At 38.1% G+C, this 24,713-nt stretch overlaps 1 protein-coding gene across 4 annotated transcripts in view; it reads right to left on the bottom strand.

Annotated features, from left to right (window-relative positions):
* Nucleotides 1-24,713, bottom strand: part of LOC121322038 (double-stranded RNA-specific editase 1-like) — a 181,146-nt gene that overhangs the window by 99,294 nt on the left and 57,139 nt on the right. For 3 of the 4 annotated variants that reach the window (XM_041261488.1, XM_041261484.1, XM_041261486.1), the window contains one exon: nt 10,133-10,234. The exons of the other annotated variant lie outside the window; for it this stretch is intronic. The gene's annotated coding sequence lies outside the window, so the exon portion shown is untranslated. The remainder of the gene's footprint in view (nt 1-10,132; nt 10,235-24,713) is intronic. 4 annotated transcript variants of the gene reach the window in all.

The following is a 24,713-nucleotide window of genomic DNA, read 5'->3' as shown; positions in this document are numbered from 1 at the left end:
GCTCAGTGATTGACAGTCAGAGAGGCTCTTTCTATTCGGTAATGGTTGTATTGAAAGGGAATATGTTATTATAGGGTTAGCTTGGTAACCTCATGATGTTTCACCTTAATTGCACACAGAGTTATTTATGAATTAGTCCATCTCTCCATCCAGCACAAATACTCACTCAAGAATACAATTTGACTTACTTTAAACATAACACTTAAATATCAGTAGTATACTCGAATAACAGGACGGCAACATAATTAAATCAAGCGTAAAGTTTTAATGTTAAATAAATAGGGAGCTTTATCACAAAAGGACCCAATAAAATAAGCAAGAATTATCTGCCTCAGAGAAATAAAAATATAACAGCCACAACATGTGAAGGGATTAGACATTAATAGACAATGAGGTCATGTGCTTCACAAGTATTACCCACTTGTGTGTAAATGCCTGTCCAGGATTAATCTCAGATGCAATGCTGCCAATATGTTCATGCAAAATAATGGAACAATTTTTTTATGGAAATACTGCTTTAGGACATGACATACAATTCATTTTTACTTCACTACTATCATCATTACAAAATAAAAATAAACCACTGGCAATATTATGTAATGACTCTCTTTATGGTAGTATTTGTATGTATTACAGTATGATTATTTTTACTACTGTCTCTGGGATCTAGACAGCTGACATTGTAAGCATTGGCTTATAAGGTAACAACCTTCTTAAATATGTAAAAACTATGTGAAACCCATATGGGGCACTACACCTTTTATCACGTTTGAAAGCAAGATCTACTGGAGTAAATGTTTGGTTTATTTGTCATACATGACAAAGTAGCATTGATTCTACAGTACCACTAAATTCTGGAAAAATCCAAACAAGGGCTGTTACCCTTATGATAAATGGAAGGGGTTGACAGATCATTCCACAAGCACTGTTTACATGATCAATAGGTCTTACATAGAGTAGATTAGCAAGCCTATGTCCCTAAGGCAAATGAGTTCCAGCTCTCCTTTAATATTTTCTGCCATTTATTTATTAATCAAAACTGTTAAATCAGAGATGGCTCTTGTGCCATATACTGTATGTCACCATCAATCTCCACAATGTAGCTCTTTTTATTAGGAAGTGAAGGCTTAACAACCTGTAGATTTTGGAAGCAGCATGTCAGAATGCAAAAACAAAGACAGCAACATAGGTAAAATGAAGAACGTACACTCCTTGCAGCAGTTAAACGTTTGTGTTCGTTTGAGTTCATAACAATATGACACATAACTCAATACATGAGTTTCAATCAGATACATATCATGATAAAATTAATAAATCATGAACAACTGTAAAGCGCTTTGTGATGGTGGTCCAATATGAAAGGCGCTATATGAAATAAAGATTGATTGATTGATTGTCTTTCTTATTGTGAAGTTGCAAAATAAATAGTTAGGATTAGAATGAGCCATACGCAAGTGAAGCACAGCAAAAACTTGCAACTCTAACAAACTGCGATATAAAACAATAGCTGTACACACTATTCCCAGCTTACATAATTTTACTACCAGGTGCATGAGAACCAGGAAAGCAGAAGAACAGAATCTGAACTGAGGAGACTTGTTCACAACAATCAATGCCAAAACAGTAGCAAAAATCTTTTGACCAGTTGAGTCAAATGCAGGAGGTTTATGATGGTCACAACCAGACACCAATGAAGATCCTTCCTGTCCTGTGGCCTATGTGGAACAGGCTACAGCAACAAAGGTATGCTGCTTTTCTATTTGAATTTGATAAATATCTGAAAAGGCTTTTTAGAAACTGGATTCATGAATGTGATAATACATCTGGTGCGCCAGTCAGTCTTAGCAGTCACCATTGCAGTACTGAAGGAGGTAAAATGCACAAACCCGTTGCTCCAAGTCATTCTGGAGTTCTAGTAAATGGACAACACGTGTGGTACTACTGCACTTGGTTTGAGATATTTTGTATCTTCAAAGACGGGTAAAGAGGATACTAAGATATAAGATGAGCAAGCTGGGTAAAATCTGAAACTAGCACCACAAACCATAAACTAACCAGAACATAAACTAACTAGAGGGTAAACAAAGAAATGAAATAATATAATGTGCTTGAGGTTAAAACTAAAATATGGGATAATAGATTAACTACTAAATGATAATGGTGTGATAAATAAGGGAGACTAAAAAAAGTAATTAACTGGTTTAAAATAAAATAATCTTGTTTAGTAGACCATACCTGGGGGCCATTAGGACCCAGTACAGGTTACTGGAGTCAGGACCAATTCCAGGTTAATTCAAAGAACTAATTCATTATGTTTAAAAGGGTGAAAGTGTGTGTTTCAGTATGGATGATGGTAGGAGTTTGGTTGGAGAGCAAGAGATGGGATTGTTGAGAGAACTGGGAAACAAACTATTGGAAAAGGTATTGGACTACGACTTGGACTGCGATTTGGTTTTGGTGACAAGGTAACAGGCTTAGCCTGCCTTGTTATAAGTTAGGGAAACATTTGTTTAGCTAGGGCCCGAGATCGGGTTAGGTTTTGTTTTGTTTATTTTTCTTTTGTTGCAAATAATAAACACGTGCTACGGCATTTCCTGGCATTCTAAAGTGTTTATTTGGAGAAGAAAAACATGTGACCAGAGGGCAATCCGTCACTATATATATTATATATATATATATATATATATATATATATATATATATATATATATAATATATATATATATAAATATATATATATATATAATATATGTAATATATATATATATATGTATATACACACCATCTTTTATACACACACACACACACACACACACACACACACACACACACAAACACAGTACTGTGCAAAAGTTTTAGTCAGGTGTGAAATGCTTTCAAATATAGACATGTTAATAGTTTATATTTATCAATTAACAAAATGCAAAGTGAGTGAACAGAAGAAAAATCTACATCAAATCAATATTTGGTGTGACCACCCTTTGCCTTCAAAACAGCATCAATTCTTCTAGGTACACTTCCACAAAGTCTGGGATTTTGTAGGCATATAGTCAGGTGTATGATTAAACTATTATACCAAACAGGTGCTAACGATCATCAATTCAATATGTAGGTTGAAACAGAATCAGTGGTCGCCCAAGGAAACTTACTGCAGCAGATGAAAGACACATCATGCTTACTTCCCTCGCAATCGGAAGATGTCCAGCAGTGCCATCAGCTCAGAATTGGCAGAAAACAGTGGGACTCTGGTACACCCATCTACTGTCCGGAGAAGTCTGGTCAGAAGTGGCCTTCATGGAAGACTTGGGCCAAAAATCCATACCTCCGACGTGGAAACAAGGCCAGGCGACTCAACTATGCACGAAAACACAGGAACGGGGGTGCAGAAAAATGGCAGCAGGTGCTCTGGACTGATGAGTCAAAATTTGAAATATTTGGCTGTAGCAGAAGGCAGTTTGTTCGCCGAAGGTTAGTTCTCCAAGATGCTTGGGCCAACCTACCTGCCGAGTTCCTTCAAAAACTGTGTGCAAGTGTACCTAGAAGAATTGATGCTGTTTTGAAGGCAAAGGGTGGTCACACCAAATATTGATTTGATGTAGATTTTTCTTCTGTTCACTCACTTTGCATTTTTTTAATTGATAAATATAAACTATTAACATGTCTATTTTTGAAAGCATTCTTACTTTACAGCATTTTTTCACACCTGCCTAAAACTTTTGCACAGTACTGTAGGTGTATATATATATATATATATATATATATATATATATATATATATACACACACACACACACACACACACACACACACACACACTGAACAAAAATATAAACGCAACATGCAACAATTTCAAAGACTTTACTGAGTTACAGTTCATATAAGGAAATCAGTCAACTGAAGTAAATTCATTGGGCCCTAATCTATGGATTCCACATGACTGGGAATACAGATATGCATCTGTTGGTCACAGATACCTTAAAAAAATGGTAGGGGCGTCGATCAGAAAACCAGTCAGTATCTGGTGTGACCACCATTTGCCTCATGCAGCGCGACACATCTCCTTCGCATAGTTGATCAGGCTGTTGATTGTGGCCTGTGGAATGTTGTCCCACTCCTCTTCAATGGCTGTGCGAAGTTGCTGGATATTGGCGGGAACTGGAATACACGGTCATACATGTCGATCCAGAGCATCCCAAACATGCTCAATGGGTGACATGTCTGGTGATTATGCAGGCCATGGAAGAACGGGGACATTTTCAGCTTCCAGGAATTGTGTACAGATCCTTGCTACATGGGGCCGTGCATTATCATGCTGAAACATGAGGTGATGGCGGCGGATGAATGGCATGACAATGGGCCTCAGGATCTCGTCACGGTATCTCTGTGCATTCAAATTGCCATCGATAAAATGCAATTGTGTTACTTGTCCGTAGCTTAAACCCCTTCCCATACCATAACCCCACCGCCACCATGGGACACTCTGTTCACAACGTTGACATCAGGATTCATACGTGAAGAGCACACTTCTCCAGCGTGCCAGTGGCAATTGCCCACAGAAGTCGGTTACGACACCAAACTGTAGTCAGGTCAAGACCCTGGTGAGGACGACGAGCACGCAGATGAGCTTTTCCCCGAGATGGTTTCTGACAGTTTGTGGAGAAGTTCTTCGGTTGTGCAAACCCACAGTTTCACCAGCTGACGGAGTAGCTGGTCTCAGACGATCCCGCAGGTGAAGAAGCAGAATGTGGGGGTCCTGAGCTGCCGTGGTTACACATGGTCTGCGGTTGTGAGGCCGGTTGGATGTACTGCCAAATTCTCTAAAACGATGTTGGAGGCAGCTTATGGTAGAGAAATGAACATTCAATTCTCTGGCAGCAACTCTGGCGGACATTCCTGCAGTCAGCATGCCAATTGCACGCACCCTCAAAACTTGAGACATCTGTGGCACTGTGTTGTGTGACAAAACTGCACATTTTAGAGTGGCCTTTTATTGTCCCCAGCACAATGTGCACCTGTGTAATGATCATGCCATTTAATCAACTTCTTGATATGCCACACCTGTCAGGTGGATGGATTATCTTGGCAAAAGAGAAATGCTCACTAACAGGGACGTAAACAAAGTTATGCACAAAATTTGAGAGAAATAAGCCTTGTGTGTGTATGGATATTTCTGGGATCTTTTATATCAGCTCATGAAACATGGGACCAACACATGTTGCATTTATATTTTAGTTCAGTGTGTGTGTGTGTGTGTGTGTGTGTGTATATCTATATCTATATCTATATCTATATCTATATCTATATATATATATATATATATATATATATATATATATATATATATATATATATATATATATATATATATATATATACAATTTTTATTTTTTTATTTTTTGAGGTAGGTCAGTGATTTCAAAAAGAGCAGATGTTTCCTTTTATTTCCATCGTAAAGATGGATTATCTCTAAATTACTATGCTACAGTAATCATCTAAGATTAATGTTCATTATCGTTTACAAAAACTTCACCTTTCTCTGCATAACTCAGAGACAAGCCAAAACTCAAAAGCTACAGCAGGATCTGAGCTACTGCATTTGGTGATCCCAATTTGGTTTGTTCACTAGAAAAGATACTTTTGAAATATTCAATTTAAGATGTACTAACTCATGTGGTTTATTCAGGGATGCACTACCTTAAAAGTCCATGTTGAAAATGTATATAGGGCACCGTTTGGATAAAAAAAAGGCAATCATCTTTTATTACTGCAATTGGCAGCAGGAGCACTCCCTTGGCTCACATGATTGTGGTACTCTTCAACTCCAAACAAGCATTTCCCATTCATTAGAATAGCTTTTGGGTACAATGACATGCTTTACCGGTTACAAGTTACAAATTAAGTAGGGAATCCCTTGCGTAATCTTGAGGGTTTTGAATTCCACCACCCCCATGGCAAGTTGAAATATGCCATTGTATATGTAGGGGGCGCCAACGCTCACTGTTCTTCAAACTGCAGTTTCAGTAGTCCAGTACTGTGACAGTTGCAGAAAATCCAAACAGAAATAGCACATAATTCCCAATATTACATTATTTTGCAATATGCGCATTACTTTACGCAACTTTGTTATTAATATTGTGTATGGTCTAGTCCAGGCAGTCAATTTCACGGTTTGAGCACTCAGTTTGAACTGAAGTCCACTGAAATGCTCTATGCCTATCATGACACATATATAATCTATCCCTGAGGAGTCGAGACACAGGTAGTGACCGGTTAATGTAATTTGCAGCTGCAGAAGAACTGCAAATCCATAAAAATGACACATTATATACTTGTTTTAAGCAGATGTCCTGAATCATCTGTTATAGTGATAAGACCGGACTAGATTTCACAAGCCCCAGTTTCCACGTCTTTGTTCTCACATGAACTGTCTTACAGACAGCCAAGTTCACATTTTGATGTTTATAAAATGAGGGTTATAAAATGATTGGATTAGAAAAAACATAAGAAAATTGACAAACGGGGCCACACATCAATGCATGAAAAGCCGATTGATCTCAAACCTTTGTCAAGTTGGGTCTGAAAGGATCACGTAGATTCAGCATCAACAATATGACTTGGTAACCCATTTCAAACACCCTCTCCAACCCTGCCCTATGAATATCTCCACTTAATTTCCAAATGTTTCTTTTGGTCCTGGTTTCTGTGCTGCGCTAAAAGTACCGGTTAAAGTTAGCTTTGCCAGCTCCTTTTAAGATTTCAACCATTTAATTTTTTTGGAAGACCGTGAAATGGAAATCATCGATGGAAAACTCAACAATGTGGTGGTCAGTGGCTTTCCTGCTCTGTGGATAAACAAGTGGCATACTGCTCCATTGCTACAGACATTCAGTTGCGACAGAACTATAAACAGTTCAGGTTTCCCTCATTTGTTCCATTTTAAGTTTCAAAAGCAAGAACAAAATGTATACATCATGATACATGTAGCCTAAGGATCCACTGTCAAGTGTGCTTTGTTAGAGAAAGGGGTTAAGTAAGCAGCAAGCTTGTGAATTCGTCAGGGTGCTGTATCTGTGCATGTCTCCACTGGCTTCACAGTACGCCAGCCTGCTCTACAGTATGTTCTACTGTTCAGCACTGTAGGAATCTTCCAAATAAAATATAATTAATTTATGACCACATACAAACAACACTGAAGATTTTCAGATTATATGACTTGTATAGAAATTGTCTGCCAAGGAATTTAGTTTATGCAATGCAGGCCACCAACAGGAGACCAGTAGGAAACGCAGGTCTTAAACTAACAAATGTAATCCCATATACACCGTAGACTGAAAAGAGGGTTCTCTTATCAGGTAAAAATTTAACATTCCAAAACTGTTCTTTTATAAGGTCCATCTGTCCATGTACCTGACTGAACACTTCAGCAGAAAAGATAACAGGTATGCTGATAAATTACCATGAAAGAAATGCAATGGACTTACATGGATTACATGAGATAAAAGTAATTATAATAATAGTATCAATGGTGTAAAATGATGGTCTGTGAAGGTTTGGGCCACGAGAAATTACATTAAGATTGTTTTTTTGATTTAATGTTTTCAAATCAGTATTTCTGACTGTCTGAATCAGAGGCGTGGCTCAGCTAGTTAAAGCTTCTAATGTATATTTTTTGAGAAAAGTTTTAACTTTTAACTGAGATTTTGCATTTTTAAACAGATTTATTTCTTGTCCCTCATCCTAATGTCTTTTTTTTTTATCATATCTTGTCCCACTCCGATTCTCCAGTTCCACATCTGGACTGGCTTTCACTAATGCAGGCTGAAATCATTCAAATCAAATAGCGCCAACATCTCTGTAATACTACCACTACCAAGGGACCCACTAGCACAGATTGCAGCTGAGTTAAACTGATGAAAAACCACCAAGCATTGCATCTTAGCAGCCTTAGTGTGTAGAAGGATTCAGAAGCGTAAGACTTTCCTCTTTGTGAGGTCACTGCAGTAGAATACACTTGTGTGCAGTTACTGCATCTTTACGCTATACAATTTCATACAGAATTGAACAGACTTGTTCAAATCAATTTTAACATGCAGTGCTGAATATCACTTGTAATATTCTGTTATGTATGAGATAAACTATCAGCAGACTATCCCCAGTCAATCTACCTTGTACAGTAATCGTTGTACAATCTACATTGTAATTGTTCTGATGGGAAAAGATTATGCTTTTAAACAAGTTAAGTTGGTTCAAAATAGCCTGACATCTAACATATTTGTATTCTTTGACTATATACATTGTATGTGATGACATTCATTTCTGGAGCTAAATTGAATCCCAGTGAGGTACCCAATTGAGTTATTGTATGTGTTTATTATGACAGATTGTAGTAAATGAATCATTTCACTAATGTACAATTCTGCACAAAGTACAGAAAAGGTACTGAATTGTGACCTGGGACTGCAGTGAGCATTATTCACAATGTAAAATATAAAGGCTTTCAAGGTAAAAGATCCTTCCAATAAGGATTCCAGCAGTATAGTGCAGTTACTATACTGAACACAAATACACTGCTGTCTAATAAAAGATCAATGTTATGCTCCATAAATCTTAGCTTTATGTACTGCTATCCCATCAAAAACCAAACACATGCTTTACAAAACACACGCATTATGGTAAAAGTTTGATTCTGCATTGTATTTCAATACAGTGTAGGTTGAATGCAAGGACAAGCCAGAAGTGTGGCACCATAATATCTGCAGGAACCAAATCAGTAATTGTTAATGTATACTTCAAATATGAAATACCATTACGAACGATCTACTTAGTGATGGAAACACACATTATAGAAGATTTGCTGGAATTGTTTTGTTAGTTTTATGTACTGTAAATGGATTTATGTAAAAGGCATTTCCGGTAACCTGGTAATACATTACAAAATTGGAGACTGGCTAGCAGCAGATAAATAAATCACAACTCCAAGAAGTTTGGACTTCCCCATTAAAAAGAGAAACACGGAAATTCTAATCACACAATATTTGTCGACCAGCATTAAAAGGCAAATGGTTTATTCCCAATATTACAGTATTTTGCAGTATGATCGTTAAACTTTGTTATTAATATTGTGTATGGTTTAGTCCAGGCAGTCAATTTCAAGGTTTGAGCACTCAGTTTGAACTGAAGTCCACTGAAATGCTCTACGCCTATCATGATACATATATAATCTATCCCTGAGGAGTCGAGACGCGGGTAGTGACCGGTTAATGTAATTTGCAGCTGCAGAAAACCGCAATCCATAAAAATTACACATTTTAAGCAGATGTCCTGAATCATTTGTTATAGTGATAAGGCCGGACTAGATTTCACAAGCCCCAGTTTACACGTTTTTGTTCTTGCATGAACTGCAGGCACCACAAACAGGATTACACTCCTATCCTATCACTATCCAAAATGACTCCACTGTTCTAGAACTTAGAAACCAATATCATTCCACATGGGTGGGGGGAACTCAGTTGTCCTGCACCCAGCTTGGTTTTCAATAACGACCTTGTTGAAAATAAGATAAATAGATCACAATTCCTCTACAGTCTACTAGTAACAAGTCTCCCCTGGTGATGAATATATTTGATAAGTTACCTACTGACAAAGCCAGCAAATGTTAATTTACCATGGACCCACTATTGGCAACTTATCATTTTAACATTCACAAGGTACAGCGAATTTGGTGCTGAGCCTCCCTGGGCTCTTAGCAGCAGGTTGTTATCAGTCACTGAATCTGGAGCAACACATAGTGCCATTCCCTGAGAGCACTAGAGCTCTAGAGCAAAAATAGCAGAACAATACTGTGAAATGCAGTATTAATATAATGATGTAAATATTGATCACATTGTCTGGAATCCATAGACGCATAGCAAAGTAGTATAAAAAGTAATTACAGTTTAATAGTTGTCAGTAATAAAGATCTTGTTGTAGGAAAGCTTGGAAATCAAGCACTTTGGGCTGGTTGGGCTGTTTCATCAGGGAAGGTTATAGTTTTAAGAGCTATTTTGGGACACAGTACACACACTATTTGGTAGATTAACAGCACCAACAATAATGAAACCATATGTGTATGACAGTATAGTAAATCGCCTACCTTGATCACAGACAGCAGGGTAATTTCCGTGAACTGGAAAGCCTCTTGTGAATTGGTTTCAGTTATTCTTGCAGTATAGCTCTGGCTTGCTTTGTCCTTGGGCTTTAACAATATCAAAAAGAGAGGACATTAGTTGAGATGCTATGCAGCCATTTAAACTAAGACAGTACATCAGGGCAGTCTTTTCAGCATGTCTGCTCTTATCTCAGACCTTGAGCAGGAAATCTGTCTGTACAGCAATATCAGCACCCCTGTTCTTCAACATGTACCTTATCCATCTCACATAGCCGATAAGATCTCATTCTCAACTATGCATTTCCTCCAAAAGACAGTACATCAGTGTGGCAAAGTGGTTTGCAGTGCACAGGTGTAAAGGTGATGCAGTGCTCAAGAAAATGACAACAACGTTACTGGTGAAATGATGGTTTATTTTGTAACCCAATGTCACTTGACAACAGTAAATAATAAAGTTAACTGGCAATACACAATAATGTGTATTGCTCAGTGAAACCACAGTGTCCCGAAATAATAAACACAGTCCTTAATACACACACAATATACAAACACGGTCACAAGTCCAAAGTGAGTGCTGTAGTGCTCATGTTGCAAATACAATTATTCGTGAAACAAGTGCAGTGATGTCCTGGTTTGTGCTGGCCTGTAGCGACAGCTCCGGATCGTATTAGCTGTTTAATAACACACAAATATATAACTAGACAAAACAAAACACTCACGATATATAACGGGTCTCCTCCCGGGTTAGCATTAACCATAACAGAGAAAGAGATCACCTCGCTACGGCCCCTTGGTAAACGATTGCAACCAGTCCTCCAATCCGAGGCTGCCATATCGCTTCCCTACTTGGTCATTGATACCACTTCACTCCCAAGAACCAACTCTCTCAAAAAGGATCTGAACTTGGGATGCTTTTATTTACACTTTTATTCTGTGTCTAACTTCAATAAGCATCCGCTAATGTGATAGAAAATAGGTCAGCTCTAAGTGTTTGACCATGAACATGTACCACTATCCTTTCATGTACAGACTGCCTGACACTGTATTAAAAGATCCCTTTACTGAGTTGAGGATAATTCAATCTCATCCCTATTTAATCCAAATAGCTAATTACATCTTCTGAGTTAATTAGCAAAAGTTGTAATTACACTAACAATGTAATCTGATTGGGCAGTAGCATTAAACTGATTCGCTGCACGTAGCCAGGAGACTGAAATGTGCACACAAGCTGTGGAGGAGTGGAGATATGGACCATGATACACTTGGAAATCAACGGAGATCATCAGCTACTTAGCAGTACTTGTGACTGGAAATCATTTACAACTTGCAGCAGCTGGTTTTAATGCGCAAGCAAAGTTTGCAAAACTAATTTGTTCTGGAATTGTTAGTTGTTGGTTTTTATGACATTTTATTTTGCAAGCCTTTCCCTATTTGGTGATTCATGTACAGTAGCTAGCTATCCAGAAACATGCGATCTTACTGTGTGTTACTAGAATAAAACCAATTCATTTATATTTGTTTTCTGATGACAAATGGCAGACGAACTTAAAAACATGTCTTCTTACTTTCTTAATATAATAGTTTTCTCAATGAATAGATTATATTACTATGCATAATATACAAATGCATGTCTTCAGTTGTACTTAAAAGCTTTTGTGAAGAATCTTTTGAATAATATTGTCGATATTCACTTAGAAACTTGGTTGCAGAATTCCCCTCTAAACATTAACAGCTTCTTACACATTTCAGAAAAACTGAGGCACTCATAACAAAACAGGGGCCAATTGGACAGTTCTACAGTAGTACATGTTTCACAAAGACACTAGCGTATTGGTGTTTGGACAAAAACACATACAGTACTCTCACAAGAACTGTGTTCAAAATACTTCCTTAAAAAATAATTCAGAGAGAACTGTACTTTTGCAGCATATACCAAAATCTCAAATTTGCACAAATTAATAGCTTTCCAGATTTCAGAAACTACCCAGTGACAGCAAGTCTATGTTAAATAATGTTTCATAATCATGGCACTCTGTATGATGTAGTTTTTCTTCTGCCAAAGCCATTTCATCCTGAAAATGTGTTATTCTGTGCACCAGAACTGCGGAGGTTGCAACGGCAGCATTTCAAGCATTTGAAAAGGATGTGGGAAATTGTGCTAAGGGGCAAAACTGCATAATTGAAAGAACTAGCTGACCGAAACAGCCTCACTCAACTAATCAGCAGTTTCAGTTTATTCAGCATGTTTGCCGAGATCACTCACTGTCTTTGCAAGGCAAGATTTTAACTGCAGTCTCTCTCTCTCTAGCAGTGAGTTCAGATCCATCAGAACTGCAGGGTTGGTCTGGAACCTTTGCTGACAGAGGCAGTCTAGCACTGCAAAAAGCCATGGAAAATCGTAGGCTTAATTTTCAATAAGAATGACGCAGTGTATTATTAAAGGAACGTGTGCATATTATAACGGTGGTCATAAGCAGTGACTCACATTTTGCCATGGGTGTTCATTTGAATTAAAATATTATGACACCAGATGGAAACATCAAGGTTCTTGGCCCTTGTATATCTCCAGTTAAGAACCCAACTGAACACTGCTGGGTCGGTTTAAATGCAAATTACTCATGGTAAACAGTAAGAAATTATAAAATAGGTGGGAAATGTCAGGAAGGTAGGAAAGTAATACTACTGTACTCCAGTGAAATGGAAACACATTGCATCAGTGTGTGCATGTGTTTATACAAGCTTTATTTATTTTTAGTACTGTGTGCATACACCTATTGAAATGTATCATGTTTGTAATTGATGTGAGTAATTATTCTTTTATTTTGGCTGATTTTATATTGACTAAAATTGGTTTGAATACTGAACAAATATTCCAACATGAAAACTCCATGTTGATCCCCACATTCTCAAACGACTCTAGTTGACATGGTTAAAGACATGAGTTGCATCAGTAGAGTTCATGATACTGGGCTGGCATAGCAACGAGCTGACATGCTTTAAGAAGTATTATACAAGCATATTAATAATAAATGCAATATATCCTCGAGAGCACACAGTCAATTCTCCTCTAAACATTTGAAGTTGGTTTTGCAGGGAAGATATTTTAGGTTGAGATAATTTCACATTACTCTTAGATAAGCAGCACAGACAGAACGAGGATTTAACACCACAAGACTAAATATAAATCCCTTGTCTATCCTTTGTCAAAAACAGGAATGTTTTGTCAGAAGTGGACAAGATAAATAATAATGGACACAGTGTACCGTCTTAGCTGTCCCGTAGGGCTAATACTGTTGGTGTTGAAATAATAGGATTAACCAGGCGACAAAAGCCCAGCTGAAAACAGAAAGCACCAGGAAAAAACTTGTTTAATCAGACATAAACAAGACAAAATTCACCCATCAAAACTCGGATAATGGTGACAGATTTTAGTGTTTTCATTTCAACTGGATGCCAGAATTGTTAGTGCAGCACTTTATTTGTTTTTAAATTTTTGCTCCAAAGCCGGCAGGACTTTGATTTGAGATACTTCTGTGTGATTAAATGATGTGGCTGCTTACAAGGAAGCCACTGATGGGTTGATTTTTCTTTTTAAAGAAACAGTACAAAAACACATTTTTGAATCATGTTACAAACACAGAGCAAGAACTAAAATGCAACAATGTAGTCTGCCGAGATTTACAGTATAGGCTGAGGTTCCTATGCAACTCAGCATGGTTTTACTGTGGGCTCTTGGTTGCAATGTTAAAAGTACATCCACTAGGTGAACATTTAGGCTTCACCAACAGACAAAAACAGGATGAACGGTTCCCTAGACAGCTGGTTACAAAATTATGAAGCCACCTGCAGCAATCTGATAAGTAGCCTGAGTAATAGGGCTGGGCGCGAACCGGTGACCTCGCTCACTGCAGAGACACAGGAGAAAAAACAACAACAGGAGGAACTAGAAAAGCAACAAAGAAAAAGTTTTCCCCAAGAGAAACCATTCAAACAAACTGGTAGTTGCTACACTGCATCTCCGGGAGAGTTTGCGCATTAACTTGGAATTTGGAAGGTACAAACTAGTCGGCACTCCATTATCCAGATACACGTCAGTCACATTTTACCAGCCTTGTAGTAAGGACAAAATCAATCCCCATTAGATATATGTAACAAATTAATGCACTTACCCATCACACACGATTTCCGATTCTTTTTTTCTACTTTACCGAACAAAGCCCATCTCTTCAATGTTACAGTATATCTGAATATCCATCACAGCCCGCGTTTAAAAAAAGAAATCTCTCTAATGCCAAATCAGTCTGTCTTATATTGTGCAGTTACACAGCGCTTCCTCCAGTTTCACCTGACGAAAATGCAGACAAAACAAAGCGAATGAGACAACCTAGGGTAATGTAACAGTTAATCATTAAACAGTTCTAGATACTGTAATGTATTTATTTATTTTTTATCTGTGATCTTTTTGTTCATCTTCATTTGCAAGTGAACTATGACATTAGGGCCTTAAAGAGCACTATATTCTGCAATTTTGAATACTGACTTTGTATACTGTTTTAATTCTGGAAACCCTTGTTTTTATTTATTTTTTAATCTTTTGGTTTGGCTCAATTGCATTGCATTTTACGTTTTATGCAGTTCTGTGCATGGATAACATTTAGATTTTATTTTGCTGTTAGGTCGTTAATGGGAAATTTTACATACTGCTATATACTGTGATAGAGAAAAAGAATCAATGCTGTAAATCTCCATCCTGATCAGAAAGAGCGCCGGATAAAGTTGGTAGTACACTTCCCCTTAGACTGGTCGACTCAACGGTGGGTGGAAACCAGAAGAATCTTGAGGAATGTGTGTAACTGCAAGCACTCTAAACAACTCCATTGCGATCAGATACGGGTCAGGCAGCGATTGGATACCATGGCAACGGGCTGATTGCAGGGAGTTTGGCTGTACAAAGAGGATGCAGTTGCGCGAGTACGGCTCCTTGTGTTGAAATGTAACGGCCGGAGCAGTGCGTGTTTGTTTTTGTTATGTGTTTGTTTTTTGTGTCTCGCAGAGGAGGATGGAGCCAGCGGCTGGAGCCACAGAGCCTGCCCAACCAATTGAGCACTACCCTCACCTCACGACATAAGCACGCATTTTTCGTGCACGGGAATTGTGGAGTGGATTGTTGTTCTTGTTTTGGCCTGCAAGCCAACCGTGTTCCCACCCAATACCATTGCTGGTAGAGGGACGATTATTTTTGTTTGTATTAAATAAATACGGACATTTTGGGAGTTTACTACTGTTGGACCTTGCCTTTGTCACCATACCACACTCACGTGACTACACATACGTACCAGATTTAAAAGTATGTACTGTAGAGCAGTTAATGTGTTGTCTCTAGTTTTGGCAAGGGAAATTTTCAGAATCATATTGTTCTGAATTAAAATATATATTCAATAGAGTAAGTAGTACTGTACCAACAAAAGCAATACAGTACATCTAAATAGAAGCCTACTTCTTTTAAAACACAGTCCTTTCAGCTATGTAATTTTAGTATTGTATTTATTTATTTATTTTTGGTGTTCCCTGAAAAACAGACAACAAAGAACAGGCCAAAATGAAATAATCAGATATGCATCACACGTGTTTAACCGTCACTGAAGTCAACATTTTATAGGGTCAGATATGTGAGGGCTGCATCAATCGCTGAGCGCTGAATCCGAGTGCTCGTAGATGTAATTGTAGGTAAGCAGACGGACAACAGAAGTGAAGGTTACAATCTTGTGTTTTTTTTTTTTTTTTAAGTTGCAGGAAACTGAACAATTACTAACTCAAAATAAAAGAACTTTTAAAAGAAAATAAATACAACTATTTATACTATCTAAAAAAAAAAAAAACAACAACTCCTGAGTGCAGGATAAACAATAGAAACAAGAATGGAAGCCTGATCAGGGTGCTAACACAGTACAGTACCCTCACATCAATACCTCTTTACCATACTAACTTTTCCCTTACAACCTACCCCCTTTTATACCTTGGCTCAGGTAACTCCTCCCCTTGGAACAAACCAAGAACTAAACCAATAAACTCTAAAAACACCGAAATGCAGTCCCCAAAACTCGCATACAAATACATAACAGTACTTACAGGAAATCACTATCGTCTAAATCAAAATACCATGACAAATTGTACCCAGAAACCTTAAATTTGGTTCAATAAAATGTAAAAACCCCTTCTTTTATAAATAGAACCGTCTGTCTTTCAATCCGGCAATATGGTATAATCCAGTTCTACTTGCGACTGCTATACAGGGCTGTGGCAAAGTGGCTGCTGATTGTGAACAGGTGCAGAGGTGATGCAGTGCAAGAACAAACAGATAGGAGGCTGTAATCCGTTTGAAAAACTGGGTCTTTTATTTATACTTCAGGTCTGGTGACCAAACAATAAATCTCCAGCAATAAACACAGATGTGTAATGCGTGGAGGGAAAAGACAAGGGATTGCAGCCCAAATAATAAATACATGCTATCCGTCCCACAATTATTCTGCACACGGTCACCAGTCCGGGTGCGTGCAGTAGTGCTTGTGTTGGGTGATAACAATTTATTTCAGTGATTGTAGTGAAGTGTTGTTCCGGCTTTGTGCTGGCCCAAGGAGACAGTTCCGGAAACGTGTTAGCCGCCTGGTGGTTTACAAACAAAGATAATGACTAACAAGCACAAACAAACAATACGCTCACAAATATTCTCTCTAATAACAGCGGTTACTGCGTCTCTCACAGTCCTTCACGTTCAAGTGTCAACCAAGCGAAGGAGTAGATTGTGATTCTCCGGCCCCTTTTATGCCATCATGCATGACCCCTTGGTAAACGAGTGCAGCTGTCTCTCCAATCTGCAGCTGCTACGTCGTTTCCCTTCCAGGTCAATAGGTTCCTGCAACGGAGTCTCGCCTTCTTCCAGACTGACCGACTTCCCGACACCAGGAAAGAACTGTCAGGCCAGCCCGTCCAGAGGACCCTACTTTCGCTGCTTAGCGCCCTCACAGGTCGGGAGAGAGATTTACAACCAAGGTTCATTATATTTCTGTCACAAGGACTTATGGTAAAACCAAGCTCACATATGCCCCGCACAAATATTGCGCTGTCCATGCACCCCATAAGCATAACCGGCATTACCAAATGGTACCAACTAGGGATGTAAATATCGTTTACAATGGATTCATAGCATTAATTCATATGAATCTTGAAAAAATAATTGTTAAGTTTATGGTATGGTGTGACAAACTGGCAGAGTGAATACAGGTTCAGGAGTGACGTAGTGCGTGAATGAAGCAGACAGAGATAATTGTAAACCAGTTTGAAAAGGATTTTATTTATAGTTTCCAGGTCTGGCGACCAAACAATAATCCCCCGGCAATACACAACAATGTGTATTGCACAGGGTAAATAACAACGGGATCACAGTCCCAAATAATAATACATACATGGACACCAGTCCTGGGTGCGTGAAGTAGTGCTCGTGGTGGGTGATGCAAGTTTATTTCGCGACAGTGGTGAAGTGCTGATCCGGCTTTGTGCTGGCCTAAGGAGACAGCTATGGAAACGTGTTAGCCATCTGGCAATTTACCAACAAGACAAATTACTAACAGATAAAACAAACAAAACACTCATCATACTGTTACATTCTCTGGGGTCTCTCGGTCCTTCTAGGTTTTAATACAAACCAAAGCGAAGGAACAGATCATTATCCGTCCCCTTTTATGCTGTCACACATGACCCCTTGGTAAACGAGTGCAACTGCCCCTCCAATCTGCTGCTGCCACGTCGTTTCCCTTCCGGGTCAATACATTATTGCAACAGTCTCGCCCCCTTCCAGCCCGTCCTAGGAACTCTGTTCTCACTGCTTAGCGCCCTCACAGATTGAGAGGGAGATTTACAAAGACTCACTGTATTTCTGTCACAGATGGCAAAATGTTTTTTTTTTTTAATGGTGTTTTATTTTATGTCAAATCAGTGTCTCCTGTAGTGGATCGAGATTAACTATGAAGGAGATGCTAGAAACTTTGAAAGATGTTCCAGTACACATATCATCAATGTGATACAATTGTGATGCAATTAAAGAGGATTGGTGCTCTTAAGCTGCCTCTATATTTGGTAAACAAATGTCAACGCATGACAAAGACTAAATATATGAGGAAAGTGTATTTATTTAAAGGTTATTTAGTGTGACAGTGTAACGACAGTTACATGGTTAACAGATAAAAATCAACAGATTTTTTATTAAAAGCAGCATGTAAGAGACAAGATTTTTTTTTGTTGCTTGAAATGACCACAGATAAACTGCAACTTTAACAAACTCTGCCTGCAATTGCTGAACTAAAACATCTTAGTTGAAAAAAGTAAATAAAATGTAAACCACTGTACTCAAGGACAAACGAAAATGTCTTCTGTTATCATAGGGTAGCAGTTCTAAAACTTTGCTGCACTGTGACTCCTAGTTCTAGCAATGAAAATTACTACGCAATAAAAATTACAAAAATATTATGAATGCTTCTAGGCTGCCACTGTTTATGTGATTGTACCACAAGGACAGCTTCTTGATCCAGCTTTCGATTTTTTCAGTGAGAGAAAAGATAAATATATCTCGTCCTTGGAGTGATTTGTTAAGAATATTTAAGCGATCCAAAATATCTGCCAGGTAAGCATGCAACGCAAGTAGTTAGCAGAAGTTTTTATTTATTTATTTATTTTTACTGCTGATCGGGTCATTGTTGTCGGCACTTCTTTTGCTCACTGCCACTTGACTCCCCTTCATTACTCCCGTTTTCAACACTTTTTTTCAGAAAACTGTCAATTGTTTGATATTGAAAAGCAACTTTCAAACTCCCTTCATAACAAAAATCAAAGAGACTATAGAAGTGCATCCAGCTGACATGGCAAGTTGGTTGCTAGGTAACCAGTTCAGAACTTTCAGACAAAGGCAGGTAGGGCGTGGGACTCATTGGAGGTACAACTGAGTAAAAAGTGGCAATAATAATAATACATTAACATACCTGCTTCTAAAACTAAAATGTTTTTATTTAGCAGGTATTCGACACAACTTCATTTTGACTGCTCCATCTTTACACTCCTTCCTTTTCTATTTTGATGCCAGCTGCTGTGCTCCGCGTATGAACACCCGAAATCGACAGCTTGAGACTAGTCTGATAGATGAGGTTTCAGTCGACTAATCATGCCTAACCCAACGTCATGTGTTGCCAAATTAAAAAAGTTACAGTAAGAGGAGTGGCAGAGTTCAGAGACAGTGCATAAAGAGCACGTTTTGTTGGATGTTTACTTTTAAATATTAACGTATAACACAATTTGTATTATATGTTAACTGTTATGTAAAAACGGTAGCATTTATTTATCGGTTAACCGTTTAACCTATTCCCTAGTACCAACAGGGTAAGTATTTTATTTTCCCTTTTATTAGTGAATTGGTATTTTTATAGCTAATTCAAATTACCTAACAACCACCCGCGTATCCCTCTGAAAATGTGCACCTTTTCAGAGAGATAGGCATTCAGCATTGCTTCCAATTAACCAACTATTTCTGATTCTGTTCCCCAATTTTAAATTCTTGGTGACTAAAACGTACAGTACTGATGCAAATTAAAAAAATCATAATAACATGCTTACCTAGTATCAGTGTGATGGATGTCCGTGCTTGTTACCACACAAATCACTAATGATGGCAGGGAAATTTAAGAGAGTTTCATTCGCAAGACATTTTTGCCGTTTTTAAATCTGCCCTTTGCTACTAATGTATTAGTATTGAGCCAAATTTTTTCACTGGATTGAAAACTAAAAACTTACTCTCACACCAGACATAACGGCTAGTAAAATTATACCGCATGGCAAGACTTCGATTTCTGATTGGCCATACATTCTGTATTTTGAAATGAACCAATAGTACTTATGTTACAATAAACTTTAATCTGGTCACTGAAAAAAAAAATCTATTTGCAGGACCAAACGCACACAGGAAATAAAATGGAGTTATGACTAGGCTTTTAGCTTTTTAAAATATGTATATATATTTTTTTTTTTCCCCAGACAGACTGCAGTAACTGCCCAACTGTTTATATGACATTTAAACAGGGCTTATTTCAAACTTGCCTATTTAATATGTTAATTAGCCATTTGTGCACTGAACACTCTGACACAGCACATCAGTCTGGTGTTAGTGATTAAACGTTGATTACAAGAGAAAAGTTTGCAACTGAATGGCAAGTGGTACTAAATAAAATGCGTTGTCCGCCATTTCAGAATTGTTCCCAGTTTGAAAACCGCTGCATTAGAAGAAACCACACTACCAACAAGTACAGTTTAATAGTAGTAGTATTTAAATGCCATTGTCCAGACTGGTAAATTCTTACCTTCCAGCTGCCCCTTTATTTTGACAATTTCCATATCAAAAATGGCATTTTTGTTCTTTGACATTTTTCATTCTTAGTCCCCCTCCCAAGTAAGTATTTTGGACAGTTTTCAAAACTATGTTTTCTTTATTTTTACAACACAGTTTGATGTTGATATGATAAATGTATATCTGGTTCAGGTACTGTTTTTCTTTTTTAAACGATGGCCCATGTTACACAGAACATAAAATGTCAAATATACAACATGTACTGTCGGTTTTGTGGATGCCCTATATTTTAACATATTTTAATACTGCACATGACGATATAGTTTTGAAAATGCTACTTAACAAAACCGTGACTGCACGTGAACTGTATTACATCATAATTTCCTTTATTCCTTTTCCGGTGGTGTTTTCTCAATGCAAGATGTATTGATCACATACACTGTCTTTCTCTCTTTCTCTCTCTCTCTCTGTGTGTGTGTTTTTTAACATGCCGTTATAGGCCTGCTGGCGAAATGGCAAGAGACAGTTGGTGCTTAACACATACTAAATTATTTTGGACCTGAATTTTAGCTTTTTTTAAAAATCAATGATGTGGTTTTCGTTTCACAAATCTACTGCACTTTGTCTATAAACTGTACTGTACTATGCAGAAGTACATTCTTCCATTCACTTGCAAGGTCACTCCATATCTCTAAACATCAAGCATATTTTGTCTATCAAATAGATAAGTTTACAGTGGAAGAATTTCACAGTATTTTTAAGCAAAGCCTACAGTCAACAGTCACTGCTAGGGTTGCCATCTGGCCCCATAGTTCCTGAACACTTTGGGACGGGACATGGTTTTTAAGTTGCCCTTAAACTGAAAGCAATAAACACGTGAATTGAGCACTAAGCACTTGCTTAATTTATACTGCTTCTTAATTATCCGAATCATTGTGATAATACAAATCTTACAAAATAAAAAAAGCATCTTGAATAAACATGTGTGGAGGTTTATTCAAGATATTTATTTTTATTTTGTACAAAATTATATTTCAGTTCTCAATATTTAAAAGATGCTATTTATATCCTATTAATTAGTAATATATAGCCCTAATTTACACTGACTCTCCCAATTAAATATTCAGTGTAGGAATAGTGAACAGCTGCTCAGTATTAATGATTTCAGTGGGAGAAGGTGATATACTATTAGAAACTATAAAGAAACTTTAAAATATATATTTTTAAAACTATTAATAAAATAAATAAATATTGATGATGTACTTATTTATTTATTTCATTTGTTAAATTATTGTATTGTCATGCTGCCTCAAGATAATTAATCACCAGAATCAATTTAGCAAAGGTTTAGGGCTCAATTCACATCTTGATTTCCTTCAGTTTAAAGGCAACTTCAAAATCCTCTTCTGTCTCACAGTGTTCCGGAATTATGGGGCCAGGTGGCAACCCTAGTCACTGCCGAAGCGGATTACTTATTCTTCCAATAGTAATGGTCGAGTGTAACAGGGATACAAGGTTATACTTGCGCCGGGCCGTGTTGCTAACAAGCCTGATGTTGTCGTCCAGGCTTTACTGTGAAACTGACTGTAACCAGGGAGGGTGTGCGCTCATTCTACTATACTGGAGAATAACGGCACGGGAGTTTAATTATGAAAACGCAAGTGTAAACAAACAAGTAAAAAAGATTAGCCTGTCGTCAGACATGTTATGTTAATATAAAATGCATTAATTTGCTGCATATTGGTATTGCGTCTGGTCTGGGATGGGGGACACACAGGCGCGTTAAGTGAAATTCAGCGGGGCATGTTTCATTTCAAGGGGGGCACTGGCGCAAAGGCACAGCTTAGCGCAAACACTGGAGAATAACAAAGCCATATAATAGATTGGGTACTCTCCAAAACAAACACCAAGTCCTCAGGTGAAACTGATGTGCAAGTGATGTTTTACATTGGTAAATGGAAAATTGTAATTAATAAGGCTCATTTTAAGGTTGCTGTCTTAGCAAACTTGATATGGATATGAAATAGTATTATTATATCAGAGTTACATTAACGAATGTATTGTTGTTTTTTACTTTGTATATAATTGTCTGTTTCATTCATCATTTACTGATGACTTTAAAATGCCTCAAGAAGAAGAATATATTAGCTCACAGAACTCTGACATTTCATACCCGTATCATGTTTGCTCAGACAGCAAGTGCAGCACAGAAACCAGGGCTGGAGAAGCTGGAAATTAAGCACAGATAAGCTTACAACAGAGGGAAGGAGACATTTTTTTCACACAGAGTGGTGAGGGTATGGAATGGGCTGCTTAGTCATGTTCTTGAAGCACAATCACTTGGATCCCATAAGATCTAACATGACAAAGTTCTGTGATTAATCAACTAGGAACCAAATGACCTTAGATGGACCGAATATCCTCTTGTGCTCTTATGTTTTTAATATTACCTCAGAGCTGCGTAATCTACTTCAAAGTGTAACCATCAAGCTGTCCTGCTGCAAAACTGATATTTCTTACCAATGTACTGGTTACATCCACTGGGGCAGGGGGAGTGTTGCAGAGGCACAGGGTAATTGTTCTGGGAGCTTGACTGAGGCCATCAGAGTGCTTTAAACTTATCATGATTTGAAAATGTAATGCTTCACTTATGATCTAAAAACAGGTTGTGGTCACAATATAGAGCAGAAAGTTCAAACCATGAATTCTGAGGTATACATGAAAAGGCATTTAGATGTTTGTCAATCATTTTAAAAATGTTACCTCTGAGCGCAAGTGAGTTAGTATGCAAGTCTATGTCAGTGAATATCTGTAGGTTTCAATCTGAAGCTTCAAACATTTCAATATTCAGTGTGTGACAGCATGCAGTATGGACGCCCACGTGTAAGGAAAATAATTCAAATTTTACTGAAGCCTCTTAATAGCTATTGACACAAATGGAAAGGCTAATGTCAAACAGATATTAAAAGGGGATAGAGCTTATGGCAAATTCTATAAAAGCTCACCCGTTGTACATTTTCATTCACTTTGTTGGTTTTACATGTGCAGTCTTAAAATACATTTTTGCAAAAAAAAAATGGTTTTCATAAAAAATAAAAAAAATGTTATCATACAGCTAGCACCATTAGCTCAGAAGAGTCTTGTGTCTGTCCTCATGACAGATTGGGTATACTTACCCATTAGTGATGGTTCGTATTTGTAAAAGCAAGTTATTATCATAACCCTGGTTCTCTGAAATAGAAATATTAACCATCACTAATGGGTTATTCCCCTTTAAGAACCCAAGAACTGAAGTATGTATGCAAACCGACTCTCATGAGTGTGAGTTGCCCCGACAAAAGCACACTGCGGCCATTTGCAAATTCTGTTTTCTTTCGAGTCTCATGGCTCCACAGCCACCGTGAAGACTGATGGTTAATATTTCTATTTCAGAGAACCAGGGTTATGATAATAACCTAACTTGCTCTTACAAATATGAAATATGAACCATCACTAATGGGCAAGTATACCCAATCTGTCATAAGGACAGACGCAAGACTCTTCTGAGCTAATGGTGCTAGCTGTCCTAAGGTAACTAGGTTACCCACCGATCAATCCGTGGTTGAGGGGACGGCCTCCGAAGCAGCCCCTCAGCACACGTGATCCAAATCTAGGGTACAGCGGATCCAAGATGTTCATCCTGTAAAACCTTGTGAACGTATGGGGAGTCGCCCATACCGCTACATTGCATATGTCTGCGACAGATGCGCCCTGGAACACCACCCAAGAAGTGGCATGCCCCCTACTGGAATGACCAGTTACCTTCTCTGGCGGGGGCAACTTGGAAAGTTGATAAGCCATCTTCACGGCCTCTGTCAGCCACCGAGATAGGCGTTGTTTGGATAGAGCCTGCCCTTGGGACTGAACAAAAAGTTGCTCCGATTGGCGCCAACTTTTTGTCCTCTCCACATAGTACACCTGTGCCCTCACTGGGCACAGTGTGTGGAGCATCCTGTCTCTGTCGGATTGGAAAGGGGGAGGGTGAAAGGCCTCCAACTCCACCGACTGACTGACATGAAAAACAGAAATTCTCTTCGGTAAAAACACAGGGTTGGTCCAGAATGTCACTCGTGACTTCCCTTGTGCAAAAAACAAACAAGCTTTAGCCACGGATAGGCCCTGTAGCTCACTTACTCACTT

The sequence above is a fragment of the Polyodon spathula genome, chromosome 10 (assembly GCF_017654505.1).
Source record: "Polyodon spathula isolate WHYD16114869_AA chromosome 10, ASM1765450v1, whole genome shotgun sequence".
Classification (NCBI taxonomy): Eukaryota; Metazoa; Chordata; class Actinopteri; order Acipenseriformes; family Polyodontidae; genus Polyodon; species Polyodon spathula.
The sequence above is the reverse complement of the archived record's forward strand: the minus strand, read 5'-3'. Positions and strand labels throughout refer to the sequence as shown.